General features: G+C 47.7%; 1 pseudogene; it reads left to right on the plus strand.

Annotated features, from left to right (window-relative positions):
- Window positions 1-5,766, plus strand: part of LOC130472944 (zinc finger protein 345-like) — a 33,099-nt pseudogene extending 27,333 nt beyond the window's left edge.
- Window positions 5,767-12,139: the final 6,373 nt, after the last annotated feature.

The following is a 12,139-nucleotide window of genomic DNA, read 5'->3' on the forward strand; positions in this document are numbered from 1 at the left end:
TATTACAGATGATTTCAAGCTTTAAGTGACTTCCAATCTGTGACTTCTAATCTGGCTTCCTGAGTGTGATTAGATTGTCCAGACAATGGAGGGACTGTTTGCCATGGAGCTTTTAACAAGTAGTATCTCTTTTGCTAAGGAGCCCTGTGGCGCAGAGTGGTAAGCTGAAGTACTGTAGTCCAAGCTCTTCTTACGACCTGAGTTCAATCCCGAAGGAAGTCAGTTTCAGGTAGCTGGCTCAAGGTTGACTCAGCCTTCCATCCTTCCGAGGTCGGTAAAATGAGCACCCAGCTTGCTGGGGGTAAAGGGAAGATGACTGGGGAAGGCACTGGCAAACCACCCCGTAAACAAAGTCTGCCTAGGAAACGTCGAGATGTGACGTCACCCCATGGATCAGGAATGACCCGGTGCTGGCACAGGGGACCTTTACCTTTATCACTCTTGCTAAAGAGGGCAAATCATAGAATCATAGAGTTGGAAGGGACCACCAGGGCCATCAAGTCCAACCCCCTGCATAATGCAGGAAATTCACAACTACCTCCCCCCTCCACACCCCTAGTGACCAGAAGATGGCCAAGATGCCCTCCCTCTCATCATCTGCCTAAGGTCACAGAATCAGCATTGCTGACAGATGGCCATCTAGCCTCTTCTTTAAAACCTCCAGGGAAGGAGAGCTTACCACCTCCCGAGGAAGCCTGTTCCACGGAGGAACCGCTCTAACTGTTAAAAAATTCTTCCTAATGTCTAGATGAAAACTCTTTTGATTTAATTTCAACCCGTTGGTTCTGGTCCGACCTTGAGCAACAGAAAACAACTCGGCACCCTCCTCTATATGACAGCCCTTCAAGTACTTGAACATTTCAAGTACTTGAAATGTAGTGTCGTGGTTAAGAGTGGTGGTTTGGAGCAGTGGACTCTAATCTGGAGAACCGGGTTTGATTCCCCACTGCGCGTGAGCGGCAGAGGCTAAACTGTTGAACTGGATTTGTTTCCCCGCTCCTAAGCATGAAGTCAGCGGGGTGACCTTGGGCTAGTCACTATGAACCTTTTATTCTTCTGGTTTGTGATCATTAATTGCTTAGAAATGTTTGTTGCTCAAATGATCACCTCAGTACCACCCCTACTGTCCTGGGACTGGGAGTGCCAAATCAAAGGCACTACTGTCTAATTTCATATGCAATATGACCACCCCTTGGACTTCTAATGCATTTCACGCAATGTATGATTTCTATGACTGGGAGTTAACTAACTGCTCCTTAACGCATAAGATGGAGTACACACATGTGGCCTTAATAGATGAGGTGAAGCAAGCAATTCGAGAAAAAAAGGCTTCCTTCAGAGACTGGAAGGATTGCCCAAACGAGGCAAACAAAAGCAAACACAAGCTTGCACAAAGGAAATGCAAGCAGATAATTAGAGATGCAAAAAAAAGATTTTGAGGGCATATCGCTAAACACATCAAAACAAACAATAAGAAATTCTTTAAGTATATTAGGAGAAGGAAACCAGCTAGAGAAGCAGTTGGACCATTGGATGACAATGGGAATAAAGAAACACTAAGGGAGGACAAAGCGATTGCTGAAAAACTAAATGAATTCTTCTCATCTGTCTTCACTGTTGAAGATACAGGGCAGATTCCTTCTCCTGAACAGAGATTTTGGAGAGGGGAAAATGAGGAACTGAGGCAAATAGTGGTAACAAGGCAGGAAGTCTTAGATCGTTTAGACAAACTGCAAACTAACAAGTCACAGGGATTCATCCTAGAGTTCTTCAAGAACTCAAATGGGAAATTGCTGAACTAACAAAGATATGTAACATGTCCCTTCGATCAGCCTCTGTACCAGAGGACTGGAGATTGGCCAATGTAACACCCATTTATAAAAAAGATTCCAGGAAGGACCCAGGAAATTACAGGCTAGTTAGTTTAACATCTGTTCAAGGTAAATTGATGGAAAGCATTATTAAAGATAGAATTGTCAAGCATATAGAAGGGCAAGGCCTGCTGAGCAAAACCAACATGGTGTCAGACTTCAGTACCTCGTTGCATCTCAGCAATAGTAAACACTCCAGACGTTGGGACACACACTAGAATTGATTACATGTAATCTTTGAAATGCAAAACACCAGGGTTCTTTCAAGCTTCTAGAGGTGCCAGGTTTCTGGCAGAATTGACACCTTGACAACTGATGGTTGATTTACTATAGGAAGGCTTTGAAGTGGAAGTATTACTGCCTCCGGCCTTCGCCCCTTCCTCTCAAATGGAAGAGACTTTCCCACGAGACCGGGAGGAGAGGGAGAACATGGGGCTTGCTTATCCGGGGCCCGACTGGGTGCCCTCGCTGACACTCCGCCTCCCCAAAGACCCCTCCCTGGGTTTTCTTGGTTTGGCGGGGTAGTGCCGATGAAATTCCGTTACCAGGGTGAGGGCCTTTACGTGCATAGCGGACACCCATTCATTGTGGCTGGAGTTCAGGTGTCTCCAATGTACGAGATACTCCAGCTGGCCCCTTCGCACCCAAGACTCTAACACCTTGGAGATCTCAAAGTGCTGTTCCCCTTGCACCATAATTGAGGTTGCAGCTGCGGGTTCAGGGTGCCATTCAGGTGCCGGTATACAGGGTTTTAACAGACTCACATGGAATACCGGGTGCACCCCCTGTAAGGTTTTCGGCAGTTCCAACTACACAGTAACCTCATTGATAACCCGGGAGATTGGGAACGGCCCCACAAATTTTTGACTCAGTTTCTTGTACGGACGTAAAGACCTGAGATTCTTGATGGAGAGGTAAACCTTCCCTCCGACCTTTAATTCCCATTGGGGCGCCCTGTGTTTGTCTGCCTGCGCCTTGTATCTCTCCTTTGCCTGCTCCATATTCTTTATAAGCCAGGGCCAAGTATTCCTCACTGTGTTGGCCCACACTGACACCTCGGGGAAGGGAGTCGCCGCCCGGTGGGAGGGGTACGGCCCCCAAGGGCCTGAATTCCATTCCGTAGACCGCTTTGAAAGGGTTTATACCAGTAGCAGAGTGTACCGAGTTATTATAGGCGTATTCCGCCAAAGGCAGCAGGTCGACCCTATTGTTCTGGTGGTAATTCATGAAACAGCGCATTTAAAATTCGACTACAGCATTAACCCTTTCGGTCTGCCCATCTGTCTGCGGGTGATAGGTCGAAGACAAACCCTGTTGTACACCCACAAGTCCTAAAAACGCTTTCCAAAACTTTGACACGAAAACGGACCCCCTGTCACTCAAGACCTTCCATGGGAAGCCGTGTAATCTGAAGACCTGGTGCACAAACAAGCGAGCCAGTTTGTGTGCAGAGGGCATCCCGTCGCACGGAACGAGATGGACTTGTTTCGAGAAAAGATCCGTGATCACCCACAAAACCATCTTCCCCTGGCTAGATGGGAGGTCGGTTATGAAATCCATCCCGATTACCCGCCAGGGTGCTTCTGGGGTCTCTAGGGGCCTTAACAATCCAGGAGACTTCCCCATTAAGCGCTTGCTTGTTGCACACACGGGACAAGATTTAATGAACACATCGATGTCCTGGTGCAATCCCGGCCACCAGAACTGCCTTCTTGCTAGGTGCAAGGTCTTCACGAACCTGAAATGCCCCCCCCTTTGGAACTGTGGCTCCATTCCAACACCTCCCGCCACAGCTCCAGGGGGACGTAGTGTTTATCCTTGTGGGGACCATCCCCGTCCATTACCTGGGATGTGAGAGACTTATCCCCCCGCTCCCGCTGAAGAGCCTCCCCCCACCTTCGTTTGACTTCCTCTGGGAGGTCCTCTGGGACTGCCACGGACTGGGAGGTAGAGGTAGCCGACTCCTGAGGGGAGATTGGGATCGGCTCTTCCGCCCTGTCTCCCTGCTCTTGCTGAGAGGACTCCCTCCCCTCCCCTGTGACTGCGCCCAGAGGATCCCCTGGGGACCACCAGGGATGGGGGGGCAGGGGCAGCCTTCACCTGAGGGGAATCCAGGACTGACTCACCGCTGCGTGGGTTTGGGCTCTGGTTAGAACTCCCGCGCTACTCCCCTCCTTAGTTAAGCCCAGGCGTTCTTGGGTAAAGAGGGATCCCACTGGCCGTTCGACGCTACATTCATATTGTGGCATCCGGGACAGCCCGTCGGCCAGGCAGTTTTCCTTCCCGGGCATGTGTTTAATGGTGAAACGGAACTTGGAAAAAAAATCTGCCCAGCACAGCTGTTTACCGATAGCTTCCGCTGACCCAATATAACCTCAAGATTTCAGTGGTCAGTGCAGACCTCAAAAGGTTCAGCTGCCCCCTCCAGGAACTGCCACCAGACCATAAGGGCATGCTTAATAGCCATGGCTTCCTTTTCCCCAATCTGCCAGTTTAGCTCCGGGCCGGAGAATTTCCTAGAAAAATAGGCACAGGGTCTAAGCACCCCTTGGTCATCCCTCTGAAGGAGCGCACCTCTCATTGCCTTCTTCGAGGCGTCTACTTGAAGGGTGAACGGCTTAGAACAATCTGGGTGAGCCAGAACGGGCTCGGAGGTAAAGCGCCTCTTCAGAGTCTCAAAAGCCGCCTGACATCGGTCAGTCCAAGGTACTTGGTATTGCGCAAAGGTAGCCTCCTGCCCCTTCCCCTTGGTTTTGAGCAGATCGGTGATTGGCAAGGCTATTTTGACAAAGTCCTGGATAAAACCTCTATAAAAATTTGCAAACCCCAAGAACTGCTGAACCTGCTTGCGAGTTCTGGGGGGTTCCCACTCCCAGACCGCCTGAACCTTCTCGGGGTCCATAATCAAACTGTGGGAGGATACAACATAGCACTCAGGAGGTCCGGGATCAAGGGAATGGGATAGGCGTTAGTCTCAGTAATTGTGTTAGCCCCCTATTGTCTACACACAGTCTCAGATCAGAGGTCCCCTTTTTCTTCATAAAGAAGCAGGGCAAAGAGAACGCGGCTTTGGACGGTCGTATGAACCTCCCATCCATTTGATGGAAATGCAAGGGCTGGTCCAGTTCTCGAGTCCTGACCTTTAGGCGTTCCACTACAGCCTGATCAATCAAGGTCCGGGAACACCCGGAGTCCAGGATAGCAACGACAGCCACAGGTTCTCCTCCGTGGGGGTTCCGCAACACAACAGGCATCAGCAGTGTTTCCCCCTGGTCACTCACCCTACTCTGAGCCGGTTTGGTTTCTTCCGAGGGTGCCCTCCGTGCCGGCTCTCTCACAGAAGGCCGTCCTCGTTTTTTGCCGGTGAGGAATCTCTGGAGCAATCCTGAGGGCTAAGGCTGCTTGGATCATATGCCGTTTCCACTTGCAGGGCCACCGTCCTGCGTCTGCTGGCAGTCCCCTCTGCTCTTCTCTGATCCAGGGTCCCAGTTGGGGTGGTTTCCCGCTCCCGGGGCGCTCGGTTGCCTGACAACTCCGCCGATGAGCTGGTGCATTTCGCCACGAAATGGCCTATCCTCCTGCACTGGAGACATGCTCCTTCCTTGAAAAGGTGCGCCTTTTCCAGGCTGAAGCCCCCTCGGTTCCTTCCGCCTCGCCGCGGTTCCTCTGTATTGTCCCCTTTGGCGGGTGCCACTGGGGGTATCTTTGACGGGCTATCCTTGGAAAACTGAAGGGTTAGCTTGCGATTTTCCATCAAGGCCGCCAGCTTAATCCAATCCTCTACCGACTCTGGGTCTCCCAGGGTTAAACAGCCGTCCAGCACTTCCCAACGCAGTCCTTCGCAAAAGTGCTGGACCTTGGTGGCCTCACTCCATTCCCTTATCTTGCAGGATAGGGATTGAAAATCCTGTGCGTACTCACAGAGCGGGCCCCTGCTTCAAAAGATGCATGGCAAACTTTGCCTTCTCCCCCTTATGAGGGTCCTCGAAACGGCGTCGCAAAGCAGACATAAAGTCATTCAGGGACATCAAGACCCTGGGCATAGTCTCTGCCACCGTCACTGCCCATTCCACCACCTCCTTTTCTAGCAGGCTGATCACGTACCTGAGCCTGGCTTCCTCCGAGGGAAAGGGCTGTCCTTGATCCTTCATGAAACCGGACACTTGGAGCAGGAAATGGGGTAGCTGAGTGCTGGATCCGTCGAAGGACACCTTCAGCTCCCTGGCAGTAGGGCGCCTGTGTAGGGGCGACTCGCTATAGACGGGTGGTTCTGTGGCAGGTAGGGAGCCGGCTTGTGGTTGCTGCGAGGGCTGTCCAAGCTCTCTCACTGCCCCCAAAACTGCAGACAAATCCCTCTGCAAAACATTCAGCTGTGCCTGCAGGTCCTGGTTCTGTAGGGTTAACTGCTGATTCTGGTCGCGTAGCAGGGTAGTCTCCTCCGTGGCGATGACAGCTGGGGTGGTCAGAATGCGGATGATCGAGGGCCCCTCCAACCATTCTCTAGGTACGACCTCTTGGTCCCGCTCTCCCCCTTCACCATACCAGGCGGTCAGCGGTCCCTGGTAGAAACCGCCACAAGGATCCGACGCCGCCTGTTTGTTGGCCCCGATCCTCCATCGTTGCTCCGCTAGCTCCGCTAGCGTGGGCAAGGAGGTCCACCTTGGCATCCTAGGGAAGTCGGGAAGCCCGGGCTGACACTGCTCCGGGGTCGCTTCCTCCCAACCACATCAATAAGGAGGATTGCTTCCTGTTCTTCGCTCTGGCGGAGGTCTTCCCCGTAAGGAGCGAGTGTGTGGATTGTGCAGACATACTAACACTAGCTATTTACTAACACAAAAATAAAAAAGAAGGCTAAGAAATTCAGGGATTCTGACCTACTGTCAGACTTCAGTACCTCGTTGCATCTCAGCAATAGTAAACTCCACTCCAGACGTTGCAGAGAGTTTAAAGTTTTATTAAGAAAGCAAACGGGTTCAGTAGATCTACACAAACTTAAGGTCAGAATATTGATGGGGAGAATACAGGCTATCTTTACAGGGGACACACACTAGAATTGATTACACGTAATCTTTGAAATTCAAAACATCAGGGTTCTTTCAAGCTTCTAGAGGTGCCAGGTTTCTGGCAGAATTGACACCTTGAGAACAGATAGTTGATTTACAATAGGAAGGCTTTGAAGTAGAAGTATTACTGCCTTCGCCCCTTCCTCTCAAACTGAAGAGACTTTCCCATGAGACCGGGAGGGGAGGGAGAACACGGGGCTTGCATATCCGGGGTCCGACTGGGTGCCCTCGCTGACACATGGCTTCTGTAAAAGTTGGTCCTGTATCACTAACCACTTAAGAGTTTTTTGAAAGTGTCAATAAGCATGTGGACAGGAATGAGCCTGTGGACATTGTGTATTTGGATTTCCAGAAGGCTTTTGACAAAGTCCCCTACCAAAGAATGCTAAGCAAACTTCATAGTCATGGGATAAGAGGACAAATCCTCTTATGGATTGAGAGCTGGCTGAAAAATAGGAAGCAGAGAGTAGGAATCAATGGTCAGTTCTCCCAATGGAGGGATGTGAGTAGTGGGGTCCCTCAGGGATCTGCGTTGGGACTGGTGCGTTTCAACCTGTTCATCAATGACCTGGAGTTGGGGTTGAACAGCAAAGCAGCCAAGTTTGCAGATGACCCCAAATTATTTAGGGTGGTCACTGTCCTTCAGTGTTATTCCTCTGAAGATGCCTGCCACAACTGCTGGCGAAACGTCAGGAAAGAAAATACCAAGACCACGGTCACACAGCCCGGATAACCTACAAGAACCAAAGATAAAAGGAAGTTGTTTTTTAATTGTGGAACTCCCTGCCCCAAAATGTGGTGACGGCTGCCAACTTGGAAGGCTTTAAGAGGGGAGTGGACGTGTTCATGGAGGAAAGGGGTATTTATGGCTACTAGTTAAAATGGATACTAGTCATGATGCATACCTATTCTCTTCAGGATCAGAGGAGCATGCCTATTATCTTAGGTGCTGTGGAACACAGGCAGGATGGTGCTGCTGCAGTTGTCTTGTTTGGTGGCTTCATAGAGGCCAACACTGGTTGGCCACTGTGTGAACAGACTGCTGGACTTGATGGGCCTTGGTCTGATCCAGCAGGGCTTTTCTTATGTTCTTATGGCCTCTGGAGCAAGAGAATTATTTTATTACCGTCCTAGAAGCTCTTTTCCAGCTGTTACTGCTAGCCTCTACCGCAGGCAGTGGAGATCCCCATAAGGGACCTCCCACCATATGAAGAAGAGAAGAAGGGTTGGTTTTTATATGCCAACTTTCTCTACCACTTAAGAAAGAATCTGGCTTACAATCACCTTCCTTTCCCCACAACAAACACCCTGTGAGGTAGGTGGGGCTGAGAGAGTATGACTAGCTCAAGGTCACCCAGCTGGCTTCATGTGTAGGAGCAGGGGGGAAAATACAGTTCACCAGATTAGCCTCCTCTGCTCTTGTGGAGGAGTGGGGAATCAAACCCAGTTCTCCAAGTCAGAGTCCACCACTCTAATGAGATGAGCACAAACCTTTTTAATTGCAATACGGTGAACTCTTTCCTATTGAATTGCTCCTTTAGTTAGGTCTTAGATTTACTTTTTTATTGTAGCTGTAGTTATTTGCTTGTTTGCTTATATACCCAGTTAGAATTATTCAAAACCAGTATTTAACCATTTTTTTATTTCTGTTATTAGATATTATTAGAATTGCTTATAATCTGTTTAAGTTAGTATAGTTTGAGTTGTTAACCCTAAACTTCATACAGTGATGGTAGCTGTGAAATTACAGTTAGTTTTGGGTAAATCTTGAGACAAAGGTTGTGGATCGATTACTCTGCTGTCTTTTCATTCTCTCTCTCTCCCCTCTCTTTTCCACTTGCCCCATTCTCCCACTCACTGTCAGAGATACTTGCTATAATGCCTGAGCAGTCCCTAGAAACCATCCTTGTGTTCAGTCTACAGCAACAATGTTGGGACGCCTTACGACTTAGACACAAGTCTTCCCAAGCAGGGGGAATGTTACCCCACGGAACTGTCCTCAGCTACCTTTTATGCCTTTGTAGGTATATAGGACCAGAGCTAACACAGGCACTGCTGTGCAAGGGGGCCAAAATGGAAGGCCCCTTGGAATTCATGTTGTGAACAACTCTGGAACTGACAGGGCAAATAAAGACTTAGAACAATGAAGAAGAGGCAGCCTCATTCACATATGTAATGAAGAGCTGCTGGCAGCCACCTGGAAATGGATTGGGAAACCTCTTAAGCTACGCCCATCAGATTGCAACGCAGGTAATGTCAATCCCCTCTGTGTCACCTTCTTCCTAATGCATCCTCATCCAAACCATCTGAAAATCTATCACTAAATACTTAATGATACTTCAGAGGAAGCACCGTAATCAAGCCTTTTGTCCCTGGCAATGTCTGCCTGTTGGGTATTTAGTGGTGAGCTTTTGTTGCATGTCAGGCAGTCAAGGGTTAATGTTAATTAACAAATGGTCAGCACAGTTTCCACTGCGGACGTGTTTGCTTGTCACGTACACAAACAATCTGCATTTTACTGCTTTCCTATATCCTTTGTTAAGAAGTGAAAGCAGTACCCCAGTTCGAGTTTCGATGCCAGCCTAGAAGGATGGAGAGGCAATCTTGTCCTTTAAGAATGCCTACTCAAGAGTAAGCGTAGCGCCTGCCAGAGGCTTCTGGCAAGCTTAGACTTAGAATGTAGAAAGGTTTATTTGTTTTATCTCCCAGTGAACCCTACCCTTGAGTTTAATCTAGTAAATATTGTTTTTAAACCAAGACAGACGTCTTGTGTCTTCTGTGCGTGTGTGTGACTGATCTTAATGGCAATAAGCCATGATCAACGATCTCATCTCTCTGAATGGTAGCAGTATTAATTAATAACTTAGCCCTCAGAATTTATCAAACGGTAGCCTCAGACGGTTAGATCATTGGCTATTGAAATAAAAGTCACACCGCACATTTTTTTTGCTTTGGGATTTTTCACTGGAGACAAAAGGATCTTACAAACGCCCTAAGGAATTTTCCTGTGACGGAGCCAGCAGCCCGGTCTGCAAAGGACGACAGAGAAAATCACCCCGCGCTTGTATCCTGAGGAGAGCAGCCCCGTGCCAGAGAGATGAGCAACGACCAGGGAGGCGTGAGTTCAAAAGGGACCCAATCCGTAGCAATACCACACATCAGCCAAACTTCCTCTCCAGTATGGAAAAGGACAGTAGAATTTGCTTTAACTGCAATTGGGGTCAGCCATGTCCTTGAACAGGACCCGCCCGCAGATAAGGACAGTGTGGACTTTAAAAACTTTAAAAAGGCTGATGTGCAAGCTCTTTGCCTAGTGGTGAATGCAATTGCCCCAAATGAAAGCAGCATCATTTTGAAAAGTAATTCCGCAAAAGAGATGATTGCTGCACTGAATGAAAAGTTTGGAGTTATTTCTGATAACCAGAAAATGATTCTGAAGGCAAACCTATTCTCAAGTAGAATGCCAGGAAATATTACTCTCTTGCAACGTTTAAAGAATATGCAAGATTTGGAATCAGAGTTGATGTTTGCAGGAGGGGAAATAAGTGAAGCGGACTTTCTCACAATATTTATTGGGAGCCTGCACCCAAAGTTTAATGCCGAAAAGCGGAACCTTTTGGGCAGAGAGGATTTAACTCTTACTAAGCTGATAACGGCTCTTAAATAGTTTGAAACGGACCGGAGCCGAGAGAGTGAACTATCTAATGGAATGTCTGTATGCTTGTGAATGAGAAAAGAGGAATTAAATGTTTCATCTGTGGGAAACTTGGCCACAAATCTTTTGAATGCAGACAAATGGATTCGAAAGGGGGAACTCCCCCCCCTCGCCCAAGCCAAGGCGAAAAGCCCGTCAATTCCAGACAAAGAGAGGACAGGCATCAGCGCCAGTCAGCCACAAGAGGGAGCCAAAGCCATGGCAAACCTAAAAGACCACAGCAACTTACAGCGTTGATGATTAAAAATCAGTTTAACAATGTTTTCTCAGCTAGAAATGATTCAAGGCGTGTACAAAGGTTATTACTGGACAGTGGGGCGGACTGCCATACATGTGGTATTATGGAAGCATTTGATTTTATGAAGCCTTGCAATGAAACGCTCATAATGGCGAATGGTGAAAGATATGTATGCACCCAGAAGGGAGAAGTTTCAGTTTCCATCCAGAGTCTCTGTGGAACTGTAATGGATTTGAAATTGCAAAATGTGTGTTATTTGCCAAACTCTAAGGAATGTCTACTATCTGTGAAAAGGGTAGTGAATGCTAATTTTGAAGTGACAATAAGGAAGGACGGATGCTGTTTATTTGACTCTCAAGGCAGAGAATATGAAGTTCTTTCAGTTGGTTCTCATTTTTGCTTGGAAAATGTTGCAGGTCAGATAGTGGACTCTGACTATAGTGATTCTGAGGACAATGTTAATGATGATGAAGATGATTTTTATGAGAATGAAGATGATGATGTGGATAAGGATTAACAGAGCAGAAGGCTGCAAATTGTGATCATAAAGACTGCTTATTCCAATGGCATGTAAAGCTTGCTCACAAAAACTTTAAGTCTGTGAAACAATTGCTGATTGATTGTGGAATGCCAGTAAAAGAATGCTTTAAAAATAAAGAACGTTGTGAAGTTTGTCTCAGAGGAAAAGGAACAGCGCCTAGACATGTGCAGAGGCCAAGCAATGTTAAGGCAGAGATTTTTAGAAGAAATACATTCTGATTTGATTGGCCCACTCAAGCCAACAGCATGAGGGGCAAAATATGTTTTTCATTTCATAGACAGCACTTCAAGATTTGCAAAAGTGTATTTGTTGAAATCAAAGACTGAAGTAGCTGAAAGATTCAAAGCTTATGTCGGTCTGATGAGGAATAAGCGCAATAGAGGAATACAATTGCTGTACACTAATAATGGGGCTGAGTACCTTAATAGTGAAATGAAAGAAATTCTTGAATCTGAAGGAATAGAGCATGCAACATCAGTTGCTTATACCCCCAAGCACAACGGGTTATCAGAGAGATTTAACAGTTATCTGATGCAGAATGCAAGATGTCTTTTGCTACAGGCAGGCTTGCCTTACCCCTGCTAGGGAGAATGTGTAAATACAGCAGCCTACCTTTACAACAGGACAATTTCAAGTGCTATCAACATGACTCCATATGAGAAATGGAATGGCAGGACGCCTAGTCTGAAGCATTTGAAAGCATTTGGATCT

This window comes from Euleptes europaea, chromosome 1, assembly GCF_029931775.1.
Source record: "Euleptes europaea isolate rEulEur1 chromosome 1, rEulEur1.hap1, whole genome shotgun sequence".
NCBI classification, from domain to species: Eukaryota; Metazoa; Chordata; class Lepidosauria; order Squamata; family Sphaerodactylidae; genus Euleptes; species Euleptes europaea.